This window comes from Bos indicus, chromosome 5 (genome assembly GCF_029378745.1).
Source record: "Bos indicus isolate NIAB-ARS_2022 breed Sahiwal x Tharparkar chromosome 5, NIAB-ARS_B.indTharparkar_mat_pri_1.0, whole genome shotgun sequence".
Classification (NCBI taxonomy): Eukaryota; Metazoa; Chordata; class Mammalia; order Artiodactyla; family Bovidae; genus Bos; species Bos indicus.
In genome coordinates, this window is record NC_091764.1 from 1,873,011 (window position 1) to 1,897,701 (window position 24,691).

Here is a 24,691-nt window from a genome sequence, read left to right on the forward strand (position 1 = left end):
GGGTAGCCTTTCCCTTCTCCAGGGCATCTTCCCGACCCAGGAATTGAACTGGGGTCTCCTGCATTGCAGGCAGATTCTTTCCCAATTGAGTTATCAGGGAAGACTTGAAAAAGAATAGATACATGTATATGCACGTTGTTGTTCAGTCACTCAGTCATGTCTGACTCTTCATGACACCATGGACTCCCGCATGTCAGGCTTCCCTGTCCACTATCTCCCGGAGCTTGCTCAAGCTCATGTCCATTGAGTTGGTGATGCCATCCAACCATCTCATCCTCTGTCTCCCCTGTCTCCTCTTGCCTTCAATCTTTCCCAGCATCAGGGTCTTTTCCAATGAGTCAGCTCTTCGCATCAGGTGGCCAAAGTATTGGAGCTTCACCTTTAGCATCAGTCCTTCCAATGAATATTCAGGATTGACTGATTTGTATATGTATAACTGAAGCATTTTGCTTCAGCAATGTAATACAGCAAGGTAAATCTACTATACTTTAATTCAACAAATTGAAAAACGAAGGACTGTAAGGCACAAAGTCGGGGGAGAAAACAGACTCAGGAGTTTGTTTCTGTGACAGCTTGTTCCCTGTCAACCTTTCTAACCCAGAGCTGTGTTCTCAGAATTCTTCTCCTGGTGTGGTTGGGCAGGGTGAGGGTTAACCGCAAGAGAAACCTGACGGAGATTTGGAAGGGGGAAGTGCAGCAGGAGCCAGGCGTGCGTGCAGGGCCAGGTGCTGCTGCTGCTCTGCTTGCCTGGTTGGCTGCCTGGTTGGTGTGGGGCAGCAGCCAGGATAGTTTCAGGCTTTCTCTCTCCTTTCCCTTCCCCTCCGCTCCTTCAGATTCTCTGAATCCTGTCGTGGGCTCTGTGGCGACGGATGCCTATTCTCCTGCATGTCACACACAGCGTCCAGGACGTAGGTGAGGAGAGAAACGAGGGTTCCCGTTGGTTCTCGTAAATTCCATTTTGTCCTCACAGCTTCCAGCTTGTTTTTGTTCTCCCCCACTTTATACTCATATTTCCTTCTTATTACCTGCCCTTCCTTCTGCCTTCAGGCCCAAGACTAGAGGCAGAAGCAGCAGCTCACACAATCATCTAGGTTTGATCTCTACAATCAGTTCCTTGTTTTGTACCATTCATTGTGGTTCTGCTTCTCTGATTGAACCCTAATGGAAACCGCTTCTTATTAAATCAGCACTCATCCATTGGTTTAATTTATTCATTGATTAGGTATGACATTACAATTTTGCACCACAGAGGAATTTTAGACAGGGATAAACAGATTGGCTACTTTTAGCAAATCTGTAGCACCAATTTCTTTGCTGAAAAAAATCTCCATATTTTAAGAAATGTTTTCCTGTAGTAGAACATCATGACCGAGAAAGTGACTTTGTAAACATATTTTCTAGGGAGTCCTTTTTCTAGAACGGTAGTGTTTATATTTTAATTGCTTTATTTACTTAAGGTGATTTTTCACTGTTTAAAACTCAAAACATGTAGCTGGAGCATCCTATGGTGGACATTTGAAGGAAAGTAAGTTCTTTGAATATTTGAGACCTCTATGTATATTATGTACACATGGCTGTAGAAGTTATGATCATATCAGATCAGATCAGATTAGTTGCTCAGTTGTGTCCGACTCTTTGCGACCCCATGAATCGCAGCATGCCAGGCCTTCCTGTCCATCACAGAAGTTCACTGAGACTCATGTCCATCGAGTCAGTGATGCCATCCAGCCATCTCATCCTCTGTCGTCCCCTTCTCCTCCTTCCCCCAATCCCTCCCAGCATCAGAGTCTTTTCCAATGAGTCAACTCTTCGCATCAGGTGGCCAAAGTACTGGAGTTTCAGCTTTAGCATCATTCCTTCGAAAGAAATCCCAGGGCTGATCTCCTTCAGAATGGACTGGTTGGATCTTCTTGCAGTCCAAGGGACTCTCAAGAGTCTTCTCCAACACCACAGTTCAAAAGCATCAATTCTTTGGCGCTCAGCCGTCTTCACAGTCCAACTCTCACATCCATACATGACCACAGGAAAAACCATAGCCTTGACTAGACGAACCTTTGTTGGCAAAGTAATGTCTCTGCTTTTGAATATGCTATCTAGGTTGGTCATAACTTTCCTTCCAAGGAGTAAGCATCTTTTAATTTCAAGGCTGCAGTCACCATCTGTAGTGATTTTGGAGCCCAGAAAAAGAAAGTCTGACACTGTTTCCACATCTATTTCCCATGAAGTGATGGGACCGGATGCCATGATCTTCATTTTCTGAATGTTGAGCTTTAAGCCAACTTTTTCACTCTCCACTTTCACTTTCATCAAGAGGCTTTTTAGTTCCTCTTCACTTTCTGCCACAAGGGTGGTGTCATCTGCATATTTGAGGTTATTGATATTTCTCCTGGCAATCTTGATTCCAGCTTGTGTTTCTTCCAGTCCAGCGTTTCTCATGTGGGTCTTTTACATGAAGGTGAAAATTCTGACGCTCAATATATCTTTACCCTTTTGTTCACAAGGAATTTCAAACCTAAATATTGTTTAGAAAAATATTTAAATAAATAACGAACAGTCTTTTAAAATATGTGTGTCAGTAGCTAATTCATATCCAGTTCTATGTGATCCCATGGTCTGTAGCCCACCAAGCTTCTCTGTCCATGGAATTTTTGAGGCAAGAATACTGGAGTGGGTTGCGATGCCCTTCTCCAGAAGATCTTCCCAGCCCAGGGATGGAACCAGGGTCTCCTGCATTGCAGGCAGATTCTTTACCCTCTGAGCCACCAGGGAAGCCTATATTTTAAAACATAGCTGCCCATTATTTCTTACCTTAAAGGATACTGTTGAGGGGAAATAAGAGAAAGCCAGCAAAAAGCCAATACTGCCCTGGATTAAACTTCTAAAAGAGGAAAATATTCAATTCTAATGCCTGTCTGTCCCTGTTATGCTGGTAGACAATCCAACATCTATGTATCTCAGATTTAAAAAAATTTTAAATTAAGTTTAATGTATGCAGTGTGGTTCTGTTTACTTCAAACTTAATGCAAATAAGTTACAGAAGGGCTGCAGACACCGGCATGAACCAGATTGGCTATGTTGGGCAAGGGGAAGCCACTGTATATTCTTCCTCCTATCCCTAGCTTTATTGAGATATAATTGACATATAACTGTGTAAGTTTATGGTGTACAATGTATTGGTTTACACTGCACACTTTATACATGTGTATGTTGCAAAGCGATGACCACAGTAAGATTATTTAATACATCCATCTCTCCACATAATTGCTTTTTAAAATTTGTGGTGAGAACATTTTAAGGTACTTATCAACACTGTAGCTTATGGAACAGAAATATTTTAGGATGATTAATCGGGAGTTGGTGATGGACAGGGAAGCCTGGTGTGCTGCAGTCCATGAGGTCGCAAAGAGTCAGACATGACTGAGCGACTGAACTGAATCCTGTGGAGACATGGAAGATGGGTTAGAAATGATGCTCAAGTACAAGAGTAATTAAGTAGATTTTAATATATTTTTTCTATTGCAAAAAATATTCTTATTAGAGGAAATTTAAAAACTCATATAAGTAAGAATAAGGAAATAAGTCACCGTAAATCATCACTGTTGACTCCCAATGTCAGTATTTTGCATATTTTCTTGTATTTTTTTCCTGTTTATGCTTACATAGTTGTAATCATGATGTGTATGTGATTTTTTATTTTGTTTTTTCTTTTTTCTTTTCTATTGACATTGTTGAATATCCTTGAAATTTATCAGAGATTCACACTGGAAGTTTTGATAATATTTACATTCAGGAATACTATTCAAGTATATATATATATTTTACCTTTCTTTTTTACAAGTTTATTAAGGTAGAATTTTGTACAACAAATTTCTCAAACACAAAGTGGGCAGTTTGATGAACTATGACAGATACACGCACACATGAAACTCATACCATCATAATCAAGTTATGGAGCATTTCCATTACCCCAAAAGGTTTTGTCACACCCCATTACAATTATCCCTCCTCATGTAAGCACTGACCTATTTTCTACCAGTGTGCACTTTCTAGAATTTTATATGAAAGGAATCCTATAAGATATACTGCTTGTCTGGCTTCTGTCATTCAGTCCAATGCATTTGAGACTCATCCACGTTGTTACATGTATCAGTAGTTTTTTCCTTTTTATCATTGAGTGGTATGCTGTGGTACAGCATGCAATTTTCTTCATAAAATGCAGAGAAGAACAAAACCACACTGGGATTCAGATGCCAGGCACCTCCCATATACATTTGATTCACAGTGCCTGTGATTTAAATTCACCTCTCAACATACTTAAATATTTTCATAAGTCATAGAATTTGAGGCCACTTACAAATAACAAAAATCCCTAATGTTAAATTCATCCACTCATATGCTTATTCATTCAAGATATGTAAAATTTCTAGGTACTTCTGGTTTGCTGAGCTACATCAGCAAACCAAAGAACTTCTCCTTGTTGGGATCATATTACAGTAGGAAAAGATAGAAGATTGTATTTCTAATAAGTAATAAGTATAAACATGTAACCCCTGGAGAAGGAAACGGCACCCCACTCCAGTACTCTTGCCTGGAAATCCCATGGACAGAGGGCTACAGTCCACGGGGTCACAGAGTCAGACACGACTGAGCGTCTGAGCACAGGGCACATAAACATGTAAGTCAGCCAGTTTTCTAGACATTGGTAGGTTTTACATAAAAGGGAAAAATAGAGCTGGGTAAGGCAGACTGGGAGTACCAGGAGTGTGTTTGGGGGACAGGAGTTGATTGTAAGATTAGAGTGATCAGAATAAACTTTAGTGAGGTCTGAGTTTTAAAATCTGACAAAGTCAGGGATCTATTTTTCATAGCATTTTCTATGCAATTCTTTGTAAACATTATGTTGCTGTGTAATATCCAGTTGATTGATTATATCATAACTCACTTAATTAGAGCTATATAGTTGAATATTTTCACTGCTATCTATAATGTCTCTATGAACACTGTTGTGAATAAAATTTTTGAATTGTCTATTGTTTACTTAGGATAGATTTTGAGGTATAATTATTATAAAAAAGGATGTAAGTTTTTTTCTGTTACTTTTTAAAATCTTTAAAATGTTGAATCATTATTCCTGAGATTAAATTCTCCTTCAGTTCAGTTCAGTTCAGTCACTTCGTCGTGTCTGACTCTTTGTGACCCCATGAATCACAGCACGCCAGGCCTCCCTGTCCATCACCAACTCCTGGAGTTCACCCAAACTCATGTGCACTGAGTCGGTGATCTCATCCTTTGTCGTCCCCCTCTCCTCTCGTCCCCAATCCCTCCCAGCATCAGGGTCTTTTCCAGTGAGTTAACTCTTTTCATGAGGTGGCCAGAGTATTGGAGTTTCAGCTTCAGCATCAGTCCTTCCAATGAACACCCAGGACTGGTCTCCCTTAGATTCTATATATTATGATTTTCTAAACACATTATTAGATTAACTTTACTAAATTTAAAATAAGATTTTATATCTATTTAAGAAACAAAATTGCCCTGTAATTTAGCTTCTAATGCATTTTTTTCCCCAGCATTGTATTAAAGTTACTCTGTCATGACACAAATGGGTAGCTTCTCCTCTGTGTTCCTATTCCTAGGAATAGTTTTGTGTAGAGAGTTTTTTCCCTCTGAAAATATGATAGAACTTACCTTTAGATTTTCTGTTCTGGATTCTATGGGAGCGATAACTTTTAGATTATTTATATCTATTTCAAATGTTTTCTTTCACATATTTTCTTATAGGCATTTGATTTACTTTTGTAGTTACTTGTGCTGAATGCTTAGCTCATTTAAAAAAAAATCAGACCTCAGTGTCTCATAAAGGTTGATCACATTCCTGGGATCAGGATAAGTGATCGTCCCCCGGATCAGCATCGTTTTATTGTCCCCTTCACCTACCCTCCCCCTGTCCCTCCAACATCTACTCCTGTGTATTTAATATATGCCTTTCCATTGGCACCCCACTCCAGTACTCTTGCCTGGAAAATCCCATAGACGGAGGAGCCTGGTAGGCTGCAGTCCATGGGGTCACTAAGAGTCATGCACGACTGAGCGACTTCACTTTCACTTTTCACTTTCATGCATTGGAGAAGGAAATGGCAACCCAGTCCAGTGTTCTTGCCTGGAGAATCCCAGGGACGGGGGAGCCTGGTGGGCTGCCATCTATGGGGTCACAGAGTCGGACACGACTAAAGTGACTTAGCATAGCATAGCATTTCCATTAATTCTTTATACATTTATGTATCTTTATTCTTGGAAAATTTACAGTATTTTTTATGCTTTAGAATTTTACATAAATAATTTCTGTTCAAGATGAAGTAACACCCTTAAACAAACAAAACAAAAAACTAAGACAAACTATTTTAGCCAAAGGTTTATGTGGCACTGGACAAGACAACAAAAAAGAGTGACCCCTGAGAGACCAGAAACAAGCAAACTGACCCCTCTGACTCATTTGGAGAGAGTTTCCAGACTTTGATGCAGGGCTGGGGGCATGCCGGTGGTTCCTGGAAGATCCCTTGAGTTGAACAGATGACACTGAGAGTCTGGGAAGACCAAAGTGGCTTGAGTTTTCAGGACAGAGTCCTAGAGAGGAGCGAGCTGCACAGAAACAGAACCCTAGGTATCTGCAGAGGGCGCCCCTTGCGTATTCAGCAGAAAAGTCCTGATCTGTACATGTGTGTGAGGCCAGAGCAAGAGTCATCAGAAAGAGTTAGATGCACACACACAGGGGTAGGAACAGTGTCAGTTCCCACCATCTAGTGGGAGAAATCTCTTAATTCACGGGACGCTGAGTATTCAGGAGGGTCTTGTCTCAGGTGACTTACTCAGGTTAGTTACTGGGGGTAATTAGCTCTAGAATCATTGCTGTCCCAGGTCTGCCTGTTGTGTGCTGTGCTCGTGCTTAGTTGTTGCGACTTCGTGGACTCTAGCCCGTCAGGTTCCTCTGTCCGTGAAATCCTCCAGACCAGAATACTGGAGTGAGTTATCATTTCCTACTCCAGGCGATCTTTCTGACCCAGGGATCAAACCCATCCCTCCTGAGTCTCCTGTATTGGCAGGCAGACTCTTTACTACTGTGCCACCTGGGAAGGCCACTGAGAATTCAGAAGGGTCTTGTCTCAGTTCAGTTCAGTTCAGTCAGTCGCTCAGTCGTGTCTGACTCTTTGTGACCCCATGGACTGCAGCATGCCAGGCCTCCCTGTCCATCACCAACTCCTGGAGTTTACTCAAACTCATGTCCATCAAGTCGGTGATGCCATCCAACCATCTCATCCTCTGTCGTCCCCTTCTCCTCCTGCCTTCAATCTTTCCCAGCATCAGGGTCTTCTCCAATGAGTCGGCTCTTCACATCAGGTGGCCAAAGTATTGAAACTTCAGCTTCAGCATCAGTTCCTCCAGTGAATATTCAGTATTGATTTCCTTTAGGATTGACTGATTTGATCTCCTTGCAGTCCAAGGGACTCTCAAGAGTTTTCTCCAATACCACAGTTCAAAAGAATCAATTCTTCAGGGCTCAGCTTTCTTTATAGTCCAACTCTCATATCCATACATGACTACTGGAAAAACCACAGTTACCAAGAAAACTTGGTAAATTAGAAATAGAAGGAAACTTCTAGAGGATAAAAGCTTTTTGAGAAGAACTTACATATTTAACAGAGAACTTTATATGCATTTCCCTTAATGTTGGGCAAAAGATGAAGATGACCACTTCGATTGCTACTGTCTACAGATCCTGGATACTGTATTAAGTAAAGAAAAAGTAAGACTTTTAATTGAATAAACAAATAAAATAATTACTTCATAGACAACCCAACAGAGGTCAGTAAGATTGCTGGATGCAAAATTCATTGATATTTCCTGTATCAGTAAAGATATATTAAAAATGTAATATTAGTAGATGCCATTTTCAATAGAATAAAAACTATGAGATACCTAGCAAATCACCTAATAAAGTGTGCACAGGATACTAGTAGAAAAATATTAAGATTTCCTATTAAGGGACATAAAATAATGATAAATGAAAAGGTATATTATGCTCATAGTTGGAACAAGTCCATGTTAGAGATTTAAGTTTTACTTCAAATTATAAATTCCATGCTAAGATAATGGAAAAGAGAAGCAAATATGCAGGTTTGCCTTACTAGATATTAAGACATAATACAAAGAATAGTAAACCGGCAGTATGGGCCTGGCAATGAACCCCACAAATAGATGAATAGCAACTTGGTATATGTTACAATATAAGAAGGGAAAGGGTAAATTATTTAAAATCTTCAAACAGATGAAAAACCAAGGTGAAGCAAATGCTGAAGTGTATCTTCATGGCCTTGGGATATGGAGGGATTTGCTATTTGAGAAAAAAAAAAAAAAAGGCAAAAATACTAGGGGTAGTATTAATGGATTTGCCTACATGAAAACAAAAGATTTTTGTCCATCAAAGAATTCTACAAGGGTAACAACTGGGTGATAAGAAAACGTTTTTAGGGTAGCAAGAGAAGCTGAAAAAATGCAGTAGAAAACTGGACAAAGGAAATGGCTATGAAGTATATGAAAGATTCTCAACTTCACTATTAATCAGAACAATGCAAATCAATATGTGACTTATCACTGAGCAAAAGTGAAAAAGCTAGATAATATCAATTGCTGGTGAAGAAAAAGTAAAACTAGAACCTTTATGTACTCTGGTGGGCTTATAAACTGGAGATGACATTTTGGAAAGCATTGTGGCAAGAATAAGAATTTAGGGCTTTTTCAACGTATTGCCAATTATTTTCCCAAAATGCAATGCCTTATGACGTGTTAATATATCCCTTGTACTGTTCTTATATACACACACCGTTACATATATACACTATTATTATACATACATGTGTACTTATATATACATATATACTTATATTTAAGTATATACTTACACATTCTACTTATTTGCACATATACTTATACATATATACTTATATATACATATGTACTTATATATATATGTACTTATATATATATTCTTATATATAGACAATTTTATGAAAAATCATATTAGTCCTTTCATTTAATTTTTAAATTAATAATAAATCTGAATATTTTACAATCTGTTAATTAATAGAGTTTCTCATTTCAAAATGTTCTATTTCCTTTACCCATTTATCCTTTGGGATTTTGTATTTTCTTCTTACTGATTTATGTGAGCTTTATATAAAAAGCATTTTTATTTTGATGTATAAAATACATCATACAATAAAAATGCATTGTGCATAAAAATGTTTTGATCTGTTGTATCTATCAATTGTGCTACAGTTATAAATAACCCTGAAATGTCAGTTATACATTGCCTGCTGGTAGCTGACAGCTCTTCTGGGACATGCCAGACTGTTCTACATGCAGTTGTCACTTGGGATCCCAGCTCAGGAGGCAGCTGCACTGGGGGACGTGCCTTTTTTTTGGTGCAGTAGAGAGTAACAGTCAGCTGGTGGAAGTATATGCTGACTCTTGATGCTTTGGCTCTGCACTGGGGCCTGGCTCATGTACCATTAGCAGAAACAAGGCAGGGAACAGTGCTTCACTTTAGGAATGTGCAGGAAGTCACGCAGAAGTGGACAGACATGTGTAATCCTCTCACTGAGATGGGGTGATCAGTGGTAGGGAACAGGAGCATACCTACTGTAGAGCTTATCTACAGACGATTAATTAAAAAATTCAAATCTGTTTATTCATTCTTTGCATAGCTGGTTTCAGAAAAGGCAGAGGAACCAGAGATCAAATTGCCCACATCCGCTGGTTCATCGAAAAAGCAACAGAGTTCCAGAAAAACATCTATTTCTGCTTTATTGACTATGCCAAAGCCTTTGACTATGTGGATCACAACGAAGTGTGGAAAATTCTTCAACAGATGGGAATACCAGACCACCTGACCTGCCTCTTGAGAAACCTATAAGCAGGTCAGGAAGCAACAGTTAGAACTGGACATGGAACAACAGACTGGTTCCAAATAGGAAAAGAAGTACAGCAAGGCTGTATATTGTCACCCTGCTTATTTAACTTCTATGCAGAGTACATCATGAGAGACGCTGGGCTGGAAGAAGCACAAGCTGGAATCAAGATTGCCGGGAAAAATATCAATAATCTCAAATATGGAGATAACATCACACTTATGGCAAAAAGTGAAGAGGAACTAAAAAGCCTCTTGATGAAAGTGAAAGAGGAGAGTGAAAAAGTTGGCTTAAAGCCCAACATTCAGAAAACGAAGATCATGGCATGGGAAATAGATGTGGAAACAGAGGAAACAGTGTCAGACTTTATTTTTTTGGGCTCCAAAATCACTGCAGATGGTGACTGCAGCCATGAAATTAAAAGATGCTTACTGCTTGGAAGGAAAGTTATGACCAACCTAGATAGCATATTCAAAAGCAGAGACATTACTTTGCCAACAAAGATCCATCTAGTCAAGGCTATGGTTTTTCCTGTGGTCATGTATGGATGTGAGAGTTGGACTGTGAAGAAAGCTGAGCACCGAAGAATTGATGCTTTTGAACTGTGGTGTTGGAGAAGACTCTTGAGAGTCCCTTGGACTGCAAGGAGATCCAACCAGTCCATTCTAAAGGAGATCAGTCCTGGGATTTCTTTGGAAAGAATGATGCTAAAGCTGAAACTCCAGTACTTTGGCCACCTCATGCAAAGAGTTGACTCATTGGAAAAGACTCTGATGCTGGGAGGGATTGGGGGCAGGAGGAGAAGGGGATGACAGAGGATGAGATGGCTGGATGGCATCACTGCCTTGATGGACGTGAATCTGAGTGAACTCTGGGAGTTGGTGATGGACAGGGAGGCCTGGCGTGCTGCAATTCATGGGGTCGCAAAGAGTCGGACACGACTGAGCGACTGAACTGAATTGAACATAGAATTGGAGTGTCTTAGAGAAGGATATTTTAACAATAAGGACTATGTGTGGGAGAGTATCCTGTTGTTCAGAGGCGGCAGCCTTCAGTAACTTGGGTTGTTTAATTGAAGGAGGAGACATGGTAAGCTTGTTGGTTTGCCTGCTGGAGACTGGTGAGGCTACCTGACTGACTGTAGTAGGCTGGCAATTAATAGCAAATGAAGAAAGGAGCTGGGGTTTCATATACAAGAAGAGCTTTGAGAGCTTAAAGGATATAAATCAATTTTGAGGGACACTGGCCTTCTTAGTCTTTCAGAGGGCATTGCTTTGGGAGAACTTTAGTACCCACTAGGAGCCAAACTAGAAAGTCAAGTCAGACGCACTTGGGCAAGGGACTGAAAAAAGAAAAGCATAGCCTGAAGATACAAGCAGTTCCTGCTTCAGTCCCCAGATCTCTTCTGATTAATAAAGTGCTTTTGATGTGAGTGGCTCTGACCTCCTCCCACCACCCTTGTGCTCAGACTCCAACACTACAAAAGCAGTGTCACAAAAAATTAGCACAATCCTCCTCTAAATTTGCACATCAATCCTGGGTGTTTGGGGAGATTATTTATTTCAGCAAGTATTTATGGAGTGCTTTCACATGCCAGCTCTGCACGGCATGCTGGGGACACAGAGATGAATAGAATCTGTTGGCCATGGACGTGAACACAGATAATTATCTTTCAAGGCAGACTGATAGATATTACAAAGAGGCCGGAGGAGAGACGTGTTGTCGCAACTAGGAAGAGGGTGGGTCAGAGGCAGACTTAGAAAAAAACTGTATCTAAGCTGGATTTTGAGGCAGAGAAGTCTTCCACACAGAAAGACAACAAAGACAGAGAGATGAGAAGAACAAAGAAAGAGCTCATGTGGCCAAAGCAGGGAGGGCGAAGGAGAGAGTGGTGTGAGATGAGTCTGTGGAGACAGATTGCAGAGGCAGATAACAGTGGACTTTTATTTGTAGGCAATGGAGAATCACTGAAAGCTTTTGTAAATATACATACAGAACAGAGCACACAGATCTGTGCTTCAGAAAATAGCTATTGACAATTTGAGGACAAATTAAATAAGAATTTGAAAATTGGGAAACCAGTAGGAGGCTAAAGCCACAATCCAGAAAAAAAATCAAGACAAGTCCTAATGAAAGCAGATGTGATGAAAATAGAAGGGAAGGAGAAAGATTTAAGGGAATCCATGGGGTCTGCCAACTAGGATGTGGGGAGTAGTCAGGGGAGGAAGGGAGTGACTGAGCTTGCTGCCTTGGGGAGGACTGTGAGGGGGGCTTGGAGGAGAGGGCAGGGAGCTGGGGAAGAGGACCTCAGAGTCCTGGATGTCTCAGCACAGGGTGCCTGGGCTACAGCATACTGCCACCCAGCAGGTTTCCAGCATCTCAGTGTTTCCCGTCTGTTGGTTGAATACAAGGGTGGGCTAAAACCATCGGCTCTACAGCGTTGATGTGGAGCATGTGGTGGAGGTGCCGATTCCGAGGTCTGCGGCTGGGCCCCTCGGTGTCCCTGATTACATCCAATCTGGACCTGGGCTATATTGAGCGAGGGGTTCTCCAAGGAGCATGTGAGTGACCCCTGTCCTGGTTGATCCTGGGCTAGGTACACTGCTGGGACTGCGGAAGCTGCGGTCTCCCTGTTCTGACAACAGCTGCCTCTCCTTGCGCCTCCTCCTCAGCTTTTCCCTGGGTGGCTGTTCTATATGTAGAGATAGCAGGCGCTGGAGACAGGTGATGTTGCTGACTGTGGGGGAGCAGACTGGCTTCTCCAGCTTTTTGTTTGTGCTGGCAGCTAAAGTTGTTAATTCATTTCTTTCTCTAATTAAAATCAGAAAGTGCCAGGTCCTTGGTCAAATTTTTCTTAGGAATCAATGTGAATAGCTTGTGATGGGTTTCTTTTATTTTTTTATTACCATTAAAAAACAAAAAAACAACAACCCTGAAGTGTAGTTAATTTACAACGTTGTGTTAGTTTCAGGTGAAAAGCATAGTGATCCAGTTACACATCTATTCTTTTTCACATTCTTTTCAATTAGAGGTTACTGTAAGATAGTGAGTATAGTTCCCTGTGTTACTACAATAGGTCCTTGTTTATTTTTATATATAGTACTGCATGCATGCGTGCTCAGTCGTGTCCGACTCTTTGCGACCCCATGGATTGTAGCCCGCCAGGCTCCTCTGTCCATGGGATTTTTCAGGCAAGAATACTGAAGTGGGGTGCCATTTCCCCCTCCAGGAATCTTCCTGGACCTTCCTGACCCAGGGATTGAACCTGTGTCTCCTGCACTGGCAGGCGGATTCTTTACCATTGTTGTGGCGTATATATGTTAATCCCCAACTCCTAATTTATCTCCTTCCTGGCCTCTCATCCCCTTTGGTAACCATATGTTTGTTTTCTGTGTCTATGAGTCTATTTCTGTTTTGTAAATAAGTCAATTTGTGTTTTATTTAGATTCCACGTATAAGTGATATCCTATGATATTTGTCTTGCTCTGATTTACTTCACTTATATGATAATCTCTAGGTGATGAGTTTCCTTAATCGTCACAGGTACGGGCTGAGCTCTAGTTTTCTCCCCTCTAGGATTTGGGTCAGAAAGTGAACATAATTCAAAATTCAAAAAAAAAAAAAAATAATTTCATTATCCTTGGTCTTGTTTTCCCTTCAGATCATTTCTTGGAATTTTCTGGGAAGAGGGCTGGTCCTCACTATGTTTCATCCTACAAATAGGGTGTGTTCTGACCTACCTGCAGAATCCATCTATTTCCCAGGTTCCAGAAAAACTGTAGAAGGAAAAGGATCATGGGGAAAAAGTGGTAGAGGATCATGATAAGTAGGCTCCAGGGCTGTGTGAGGGAAAATGAGAGACGGGAATATCCTACCAGCCCTGTTACATAGGGCTGGAGGCAGATTTATTTTCAGCTTGAGACCCCTTCATGTAAAAGGGGCCCTAGCCATGTGTTGACATGGATATATATTTCTGAAAAACTCTGTGTTCTCAGTCTCAAAGAGGGCTCCCAAACTGTACAGTCTGTAGGCTCCATAAAAATCTGGATCTACTTCATTTATGGCCTGAGAAAAAGAGAAAGAAAAAACCCTAGTGGGTAGGTGTTCTTTGTGTTCCTCCTCTGCTGCATGATGCCTTTGTCTGGCTCACCATCATCCTACAGCTCTAAATGCAGCTACTCTGAAAGCCAGAAAGTTTGGGAGTTGGATGTGGAGGAGGGAGAGGGAGACAGATTTCAGCTGGCTGGTTTGGTTCTGTCGTTTGCATAATTCCAGATAAACAAATGATGAAAGCAATGACTAATGGTTATTGTGATACTTCTTTAATTATTTCCAGCCAGCAAAATGATCACATGTCATTTGATCCTAGACCCTTTTTTTATGCTTACTGTATTATATATGTGAGTTTTAAGATGAATCACCACAGCATGTAAAACATTGTTAAAAAAAAAGAGGAAAAGAAAGACAAGGATGTGAACATGAATGCAAAAATGCATTAAACTCCAACATGAAAACTGGCAATAAGACTAGTCCTCATAGGGTTTTGGACTCTAGCTCAGCCACTCAAAACGGGCACTGAAGTGTCATTTTCCTGAGGCATAATCAGACTGACTAAGTCTCCATAGCCTCTTCAGTGTTGTCAGTTCTCTTCTGTTTATTGTTAATTCATCTTGTTTCCAAGCATTTCAGCACAATCTTCTCATTGGAAGCATATTTGCGCTCATTACAGAGATATGCAGGACCCCTGTGAGGGACCCCGGCAGCTTTATCAGCCTCGTTTTCTCACTGGTGACAGGGAGACAGGGCGAGATGAAGACGCTTGCTTTAGGTGTCACACTCAATCAATACCCGGAACAAAGCTCCGTTGTAGGCGGACTTGCTAACCCTGTGCCTGGCTACTGGGACATCCTGCTTTCAGGGTTTTTCTGTAGAGAGAGTGTGTGTGTGTGTCTATGTTTTAACTTACAAGTTACTTTTAAATAAAAGGACCAGAGGAAAATGCATTCTTATCTTCGCTGCCTCGAGTCCCTGAAAAGCCTCACAAGGGCTATTTACTGGAGATAAAATACAAGTGTCTTGTTGCGGGGTGAGATCAATATGTAGTGTTCTCTAGACTTCCTGCTGAACTCCAGGGAGATGAAGTGCGTCCCGCCTTCACTGAGGACTCTTCTCCCTTTAAAGCACGCTGCCGTGCTCTCAGCTGGCTCTCGGGCTGTTATGCTGCTGAGACAGATGTGCTGCCCCTGTGGCCTTGACTCTTTACAGCTCCTTTCTGGGATCCATCCTGGCATCATGGCGCTGGACGGCTCGGTAATGGCAGTCTTGGGGCTCGTTCTTCCTAGAGACATCTGCTCTTCTGCTTTTGCTGCTTGGTTGGATGTTGCTGTAAGCACGCCGTGCATTTGCATCAACAGGGCTATACCGATGCCTGTCCTTCATCTGGACAAGCGATACGTGATGAAAGGTTCAGGACTCAAATAATTTAGATGAAATTCCTGAAATTTCTGAACTGCAGCTTGCTGAGGAGGAGGGTGGGGGTCTACGCTTATTGTCATTGTGGAATATAAGCAGATCTGTGCTGTGAGGCTGTATGAACATCTGCAAAATGGGCTCTTCATGTTTTTTAAAAAAACGAGCACTGTAGTGGAACAGAAGCATAATATAACCCATTAGCTTCAGTGTCAGGTTAACAGCCTCTGAATTGCATATTGGTGGGAAAATATTGATAGCAAAGTGTAAACAACCGCAAATGGGAAAGGCAATAAAACTCTCTTCATAGGATCCATAATTTAGAATTAAATAGGCTATATTGAGATTATATGAAGCAGAGACATGTATGTCCAAAGTAACAGGGAATTTAAATTAAGGCTTGTACTTCCTCATTGACCTAGAGGAGGGTGAAAGAAGAAAGCAAAGGAACTTAGTGGTTTGTCTGGCGAGTATATGGTTGATAATGGTTCAAGTAATACATGTTAATCATGCTTTGGGTTTGTGTGAAGTCTTCAGCAGTGGATTTTCTACGTGCCCCACTGTAATTCGGTTATACCAATAAGGCTTTCTGTAGGCACAAAAGTATTCCATAACCAGGGAATATGCCATTGAAGAGGAGTTTCCTCATAGACAGGCAGCTAAATGTTTGCATGAATGACTGGTTTAATCCAGTGAATTTATGCTCACTTACAGGATTCATCTCTACCTTAGTGGAATTGACCAAATGAATATTTTCTCCTACTTTTTATTCTGTCACCCTTGTGTTATGTAATAAGGTAGCACTTGTTATGTAATCAGTAGCACTTGCTAGTCTGAGTCTTGGGAAAATAGTCAACTTCATACCATCTCGTGACTGTTGAGTGCTAGGAAAAAGCAGCAGCATTGCACCTTTGATCATTCTGAGGTGAGGGTGATGCTGGGAGGAGAGAAAGGGGAGGCCCCTTTTGGGTCTGATGACTGGGGCTGGAGCTGTGGACCAGGCAGAGATCTGAGGTGCGTCCTGGGGGAAGCAGAGTCTCTGAAGGCTGATTTGAAGAGAAGGCTCTCACTGACTCTCCAGGGTTCTTCCTCTTTCTTCCTTTGGATGCCAGTCATGGAAGGAGCAACTTCTCTGATTGGGCCTCAGTATTAAAGGAACATGACTTGGATCCAGCCCTGTGGGGACACTTCAGAGAGGAGCCGTGATTGGTCCTGTGTCCCCAAGGGCAGCAGGGTCTCTCTGTGTGATGTGAAGGACATAGTCTGGTCTGGACATGGATGTGACTGAAGCGTAAAAGTCCGTTCCACCTGGTTTCTTGCTCTGTGGTGTGCCTCAGTGGAGAGCTCTGTGTCACTAGCTCTTTGTCATACTGACAAGCCCCTCCTGGCTGCATGACAGCGAGAGGGACAGTCCAGTAAGTTCCCTACATAGGAGCAAATTCTCTTCTGAAAGCATGTTTGTATAAGTCCAATTTGTTCATAAGTCCAATAAAGTTAGCCTAGGTACCCAACTAAAACAACTGGCTATATAGCACTGTAGTGTAATAGATTTATAATACTTTTCACAATAATATATAAAAAATAGACAAACACAAAAAAGTAAAGAGAACATTTTTAATCTTACAGTAGTACCTTGAAACTACAGTAGCTGGCATACAGGGGCTGGCACTGACTGAGCCGGCAAGAAGCCTTACAGACTGGAGGCAGGAGAGGGGGTGAGAGACGGCAGAGCCAAAGGACCATCGGCAGCAGGAGATGGGGTACAAGCTGAATTTTCACTTACATGCTCACATCTTTGAGAGCTTGCAACATGAAGGTTTGAATGTAGGGAAGTTACTGCAGTTGCGTGGAGAACGCTCTTGGCATTTGCTTTCATGGCATATGATGGTGCCAAGCCCACGCCTGCTGTAGGGCTCTCAGGCCTGGTTACTAGCTGACTGCAGCGTCTGTGGGGAAAAGCTCCGTGCTCCTGCAGCCTGAACCAACACTGCCACGCCTGTGAGAGCAGCGTGCTACCTCGGTCCCTCCAACAGGTTTCTGGACCACCTGTTGTCCAGACGACACAGGGCAACAGCAACAGTAAGTGAAACAGGGAACACGTTTTCCATTTCCTCTCTTGGGGCCATACCCTTTGGGAAGGCTAAGTCCACAGGGTTTTGGGCTCATCACAAGAAGACGTTCTCATGGTAGTAAATGGAGGGTACAGTCGTTCAGGTTGCATATTCTGGGGGAAGTGGCTTGATTTAAACCCTAAGCTTGCGAGGCAGGACACTTTGGATTGATCCATGTGTGGGCAGGCTCCCAGGAGTAACTGTGCTCACCTTGGGTCACTGCATAGATAAATAAGATAGATTATGGGTGAGGCCCAATTCCTTAGATGCTAGTAAAAATGTCTCTATTTTCTTTTCAGGGATCCTTGTAGTAGCAGTCTGAGGCTGAGAACCTCAAGGGTCCTAAATAATCCCCATGACTCTGGTCATTTCTCTTGTACTTTGGAGAGAACCACTGGTGCCTTCCTAAGCTCATAAATATTATTGGGAGGAATATCAGTAAAGGAGTCTTCTCTCAACAGAAGGGGCTTAAGAAAAAGGGAAATTAAATAAGGGAGTGAACATGCTGTGATGGTAGCTGGAAATGTCGATCTCTGTGTTCTTCTTTTCTTCTCTTTATAGTGTGCGACCATTTCCTGATGAGTGTCAGAGCTGTCCCTTCAGGAGGATTAGAATTGTGATAATAGGAAGGCAGAGAGAAAGAAACAGTCGTGGTTCTCTTTGTGCCTTCCAAAACAGATCCTTAAAGTCCACCTGGAAAACAGTAGTTAAAAATTAAAAAAAAAAAATCTTTTGGTCACATCACAGGGCGTGTGGGATCTCAGTTCTTTGACCAGGGCTCAAATCTGCGATCCCTGCATTGGAAGCTCAGAGCCTTAACCCCTGGGCCACCAGAGAAGTCCCATAACTGTAGTTTTAATTTACAGGTCAAAATTCTCTATTTTTAAGAGCCAGCTTCTGCAAAAGAACATATCTTGAGAGTCCAAAAAAAAAAAAAAAGACCCTGAAGGAAGCTTGGCTAATAGTTTATGCTAGAAACAACAGATGAGAAAGAGAAAAGGCACTGCTCTGAACTTTAGCTGAATCATAGACTCATCTGGTGAGGCTATTGAGATGCTTGTCCCCAGGCCTTGCCCCAGGCTGGTTGAGTCAGAGTCTCTCAGGGTAGTGACCAGACACTGGTACTGAAACAAAACCACCAACCAACCAACCAAACAAACTCTCTGGATTTTTCTAATATGCAGCCAGGGTTGAGAACAAGTGAAATTGGGAAAACCCAAGACCAATCTGATCCGGGAGTGGGTAATATGGGTTATATGTGTACTTGGAGGGAAGGAGAAGAAGGTGTCAGAGGATGAGATGGCTGGATGGCATCACTGATGCAATGGACATGAACTTGGGCAGACTTCAGGAGATGGTGAGGGACAGGGAGGCCTGGTGTGCTGCAGTCCATGTGGTTGCAAAGAGTCAGACCTGACTGTGTGACTGAGCCACAGTGTGTACTTGGAGGAGGTGTTTGAAGACTGGTATCAGGAGACTTCACAGAGAAGATCAGGTTTAGCTTGAAAAACTGTCTAACCCCATCTTTTGCTCATATCAGGGAGCCATGTGAGAGCTGAGGGAGCATCCACGGACCAATGATACTGTCCTTTGAGTATGTGACTCTCTGAAGTGACACATTAGCCTTGCTCCTCCCTCTCGGGGGAGGATCTTTCATGATCTATTAATAGTGCATGTGATTCATCCTAAGTTGAACTGCAGAAGTGGCCCTCACTTGTGCCTGGACATAGCTGAGTCCTATCCAAACTTCCTTGGTGGAAATTCCCATTTTCACTGGGCCCAGAACAGAAGGAAGGTAACCTGGAGGAACATCTGGAGGTTTGGTGGTGTTATACAAAGGGCAGCACATGAACCTGGAGGAGGTGGGACTAGACCATGTTGAAACTCATTCTTGTTACACAGAAGTAAAGGTGTCTCAACAAAATCAAATGATGAGCATGAGGGTAAATTGAGTAGAGTCTTGACATTCATGACATTCATGGACTTGGGTTCAGTCCCTGGGTTGGGAAGATCCTCTGGAGGAGGGCATGGTAACCCTCTCCACTATTCTTGAGAATTCTGAATACTGGAGAGCCAGATTCTGGAGAATCCAGATTCTGGAGAATCCCTATGGACAGAGGATCCTGGCGGGCTACAGTCCATGGAGTTGCAAAGAATCAGACATGACTGAAAGATCAAGTACCTGGTGATCTTGAAATAATGCTTGATGTACCTGGACATATATTAGGACTTGGCTCTCCAGTTGGGTGGAGTTGAGATGTTCTTTTAAAAACAGCATTTAGATTTATAAATTGCTACAGAATTGAGTGTGAAAGGAAGAAATACAAATGAAGATGCTGGTAACATTTCTACTTATACCATCAAATTTTAAATGGCAGAACTGATTTTTAATGTGGTAAAATGGCTTGTAAAAGTGAATTCAAAAAATTTTTTTGCAGGTAACACGTAGGTTTTTGAAAAAAATTTGCAGTGATATAAAGTTCATAAAGATGATAATTGTCACACTTACATGGCTTTCATCTTAATAGGGTAATAAAATATCAAGATGTGTGTTTCATACAAAATACATCTAAAGAAAGACATTAAAAAACCTCACTATGGGATGTTGGGAATTATTGAATCCTCCTCAGTGTCTATGTGTAACCATAATAAATAAAAATGTTTTCAGCTTGAGCAGGAGATTGAATTTTCATGAAGAAGGAGCCTTAGGAATTTCACAGGTGGTAGTGATGCTGAACAAGAAAACAAAAATCTTTGTTCCATGTGCCAAGTAGGCTGCCACTGAGATCAACAGCACTGTGCTTCCCAAAGCACTGCTGGATCCAGTCCTTATTGGAGATCAAATTAGGCTATTATGAGAAATAGTCCTATTTAATGAGACTATAATTACTTTTATTGTGACTAGTAACAACCGTAATGCGAGTGACAGAGTGTGAAGGCGCTGCTGGCTTGGTAATCAGGCTGGGAGTTTGCTGCTGCCTGCTTCCCTCGAACCTTAGATTTCTTAACAGCATAGAGGTATCACAGAGTCCTGGCAGAGACAGTCAATGAAAATGGTGCAGAAAAGAAAAGTTTTAAAGTTTTTTTTTTTTTTTTTTTGCCTCTTCAGTCTGGTCTTTTTATTTTTTTTTTATTTTTTATTTTTTAAATTTTATTTTATTTTTAAACTTTACATAATTGTATTAGTTTTGCCAAATATCAAAATGAATCTGCCACAGGTATACATGTGTTCCCCATCCTGAACCCTCCTCCCTCCTCCCTCCCCATACTGGAGAGAGGATGAGGAGGAATGTTGACCTTGATGTAAGGGGCTAAGTTTTGATATTTTAGAAAACTATGATGATACAATAACATGCTTTTTGAAGGTTTTTTTTTTTTAACCAAATGAAAATATGGGATGCCCATAAGCTTGAATTTCAGATAAACAACAATTTTTTAAAGTGTAAGTGTATCCCATGCAATGGTTGGGATATACTTAGATCTTTATATGTTTGGGTCATACTTATACTAAAATATACTGTATTTGAATTTTATTTGGTGACCCTAAATGTATGTGTGTTAGTTGCTCAGTTGTGTCCAACTCTTTGAGACCCCATGGACTGTAGCCCACCAGGCTCCTCTGTCCATGGGATTCTCCAGGCAAGAATACTAAAGTGGGTTGCCATTTCCTTCTCCAGGGGATCTTCTTGACCCAGATAATCAAAGCCAGATTTCCTGCTTTGCAGGCAGATTCTTTACCGTCTGAGCCACCAGAGAAGCCTGGAGGCCCTAAATAGTGGTCACTTATTTGTTTTTAGGCTTCCCAAGTGGCTCAGTGGTAAAGAATCCACCTACAATGCAGGAGATGTGGGTTCAATTCCTGAATTGGGAAGATTCGCTGGAGGAGGGCATGGCACTCCAGTATTTTTGCCTGGAGAATCCCATGGACAGAGGAGCCTGGCGGGCTACAGTCCACAGGGTTGTGAAGAGTTGGACACAACTGAAGCAACTGAGCATGCATGTTTATTTATTTTTGGCTGTACTGGGTGTTAGTTGAGACATGTGGGATCTTTGCAGTGCATGGGCTCAGCCACCCTGCAGCATGTGGGATCCTAGTTCCCAGATTAGGAGTCCAACACCCGCCTCCCAAATTGGAAGGTGGACTATCAACCACTGGACCACCAGGGCAGTCCCAAATGGTTACTTATGAAGTAAGACTTGAGTGTGGTCTCAAAGAAGGTTTCTATGTGTAAATATTTTCTCCCAGTTTCTGCTCTAGTGACTGAAATGGCACTCTTAAACCGTTTCTATGAGTTAAGAAAAAATACCTAAGATGTCTCTGTTTTAATGTAAATATATCACACATTATCACATTATTTTATCTCAGTTTACCAGAGATTCATGTTGTTTCTCTAGTCCATAGCCTCCTATGGCTACAAAGAAAGTCGCTTGTGACCTGTAGGCTTAGCCCTGTCCATTAGTTAACTAGTCTCCATGGAAACGATTTGTTTGAAGTCTTAGAATGACTGGCAGTGGGTTCTGGAATTATTTTTGTGGTCATGGTCTCTACTTTTGGGGTGCCTTGGCTTCTACTAGCAGTTTTTGCCCCAGAAACTGCAATCATCCACTCACTTAGCACACATCTGTCGAGCTCCTCTCTGCCTGGCATTGTGCTGAATATTATGAATAAAAGGATTAGTGAGTAATGGTTCTAATCGCTAATGAGTTACAGTCAAAAACATCAACAAGAGATAGCTCTGCTAGCTTGTAAAGGCTACAATAGAAGTTGACATGGGAGTGTGTGAAATGAACCTCCAGACCAGGTTGGGGGTATAAGGTAAGACTTTGGGGGAAAGTGATGTTTTAATAGAGTTCAAGTGATAATTAGGAATTGGCTGCTGCTGCTACTGCTAAGTCATGTCAGTCGTGTCCAACTCTGTGCGACCCCGTAGACGGCAGCCCACCAGGCTCCCCCGTCCCTGGGATTCTCCAGGCAAGAACACTGGAGTGAGTTGCCATTTTCTTCTCCAATGCATGAAAGTGAAAAGTGAAAGTGAAGTCGCTCAGTCGAGTTCGACTCTTTGCGACCCCATGGACTGCAGCCTGCCAGGCTCCTCCATCCATGGGATTTTCTAGGCAAGAGTACTGGAGTGGGTCACCAGTGCCTTCTCCAAGGAATTGGCTAGGTGAGCAAAATGTAAACAGGAGGGGAGGGGTTTCTAAGCAGGGATCAGCACACACAGGACAGTGAAAAGCAGGGAACTCCATGTGTTCAGAGAGTTACATGTAATGGTTTATGCTGAGAGCTAAGGTGTGTATTAGGTTTGGAGTACAGAGTGTTGAGGGGTCACTCTGGACTAGGAGGAAGTAGTCATGAGGATGTCTCTGTTGTGCTGAGAATTTACCAGGATTCCCATGTTAAACTGAGTGACTGGGCTTCCTCTGTCTCAGTTTTCCCTTCAGCATTCTTGGCAGTTTTCATGGGGAGTAGAGTGCTGATGTGAAGAACCGACTCATTGAAAAAGACCCTGATGTTGGGAAAGATTGAAGGCAGGGGGAGAAGGGGACAACAGAGGACGAGATGATTGGATGGCATCACTGACTCAGTGGACATGAGTTTGAACAGACTCCAGGAGATGGTGAAGGACAGGGAAGCCTGGCATGGTGCAGTCCATGGGGTCGCAAAAGAGTCAGACGTGACTGAGCAACTGAACAGCAACAAAAGAGTGCTGTTGTAACTCCTCTGGCAGGAGTCATGTCGTCCTGCTTGGCTCTTTCTAGTCCCTTCTGGGTCATGATGGCAGTGGTGGTGGCAGTGTGTTTGTGTACAGGGGGAGAGGGATAGGAGTAAGTGAGGCTCCTATCCTGAATTTCTGGATTGCATCCTCATGCCAACGTAGAACTGAGATACCCAACATAGCACCACAGCATCCCACACACCATTCATATGTTTTCACTGGTTTTCTGCTGCCACTTCAATTACTATGTTCAATTACTGGATTGAAACACCTTTGAAACTGTTGATGAAATTACTGATACTAAAATTGATCACCCACTTTGGGAGCTAGAGAGTGGACAGAAGAACAGTTTTTAAGGAACCAGTCTGTAGTCAGTTTCCTTGACCCAGTACCGCACAAATCAAGTATCCTGTGAAGTCTTGGCCTTTGGCATCTTGTCATATGGCAAAGCCGAGCATCTGGAGCAGCCAAGTGAGAAGCAGTGGGTTAGGGCTGGGGCATTGCTTACTAGAGGGCTGTTGTAGGACTCAGAGGAGGACAGTGATTTTTTTTTTAATCTTATTTATTTCAATTGGAGGATTATTACTATACAATATTGTGATGATTTTTGCCATTTATCAGTATGAATTGGTCATAGGTATACATGTGTCCCCTCCATCCTGAAAGCCCCTCCTGCTTCCTCCCCACCCCATCCCCCAGGTTGTCACAGAGCACCAGCTTTGACAGTGGTTTTTTGTTAGGTTCTCGGTGATGCTCTGACAGTCTCTTTCTCTGATCTCCCTGCTGAGGTTCTGGATAGTCTGTCTACATTGGTATCACAGTCAGCTATTAGCTTCTATTAATTGCTAGCTGATTGCTCTTTTATTTTTGACAGTGCCCTGGGCACACCTGGCTCCATGGTCTAATCCAATTGAAGTCCGGCCTCTTTGCCTGGGGACTCGTCCAGGCCTTCTCTGGTCCCAGGAGGGCTCTCTCAGCCTTTTCTCCCCTGAATCCCTGTTAGCCAGTCTCGTGTCTTACCTGTGGTTCTCAAGGGGGGTGCCAGCCTCTTAATGGCTTGCCACCAAGATTTCCATGGTTTTCGATAATGCCCCCACGCTTGGATTCGCCTTTCTGTTGCAAATAAAGTCAGTCCCCTTAGAGAGAGGAAAGAGCTCAGTGTGCTGAGACCTGCTTCTCACTGGGAAAATGGGGTTGGGGCTGCGGCCCCTTCTCTCGGGGGACAGTCCTGTTCTGCGAGCGGGCACTGGGGACGTGCAGCAGCACCTGGGATTCTCCGCTGGCTGCTCCTGGACACTGCAGATGCCCCGTTATGTGAGTGCAGAGGTGAGGTGATCAGGGCCCAGGGTTCTCTGTCTGTTGTGCCTGTGGGGGAGCTCCTGCCTTGCAGGGGTGCTGGTGGAGAAAGAGCCTCAGCGCTCTGTGCCGCTAC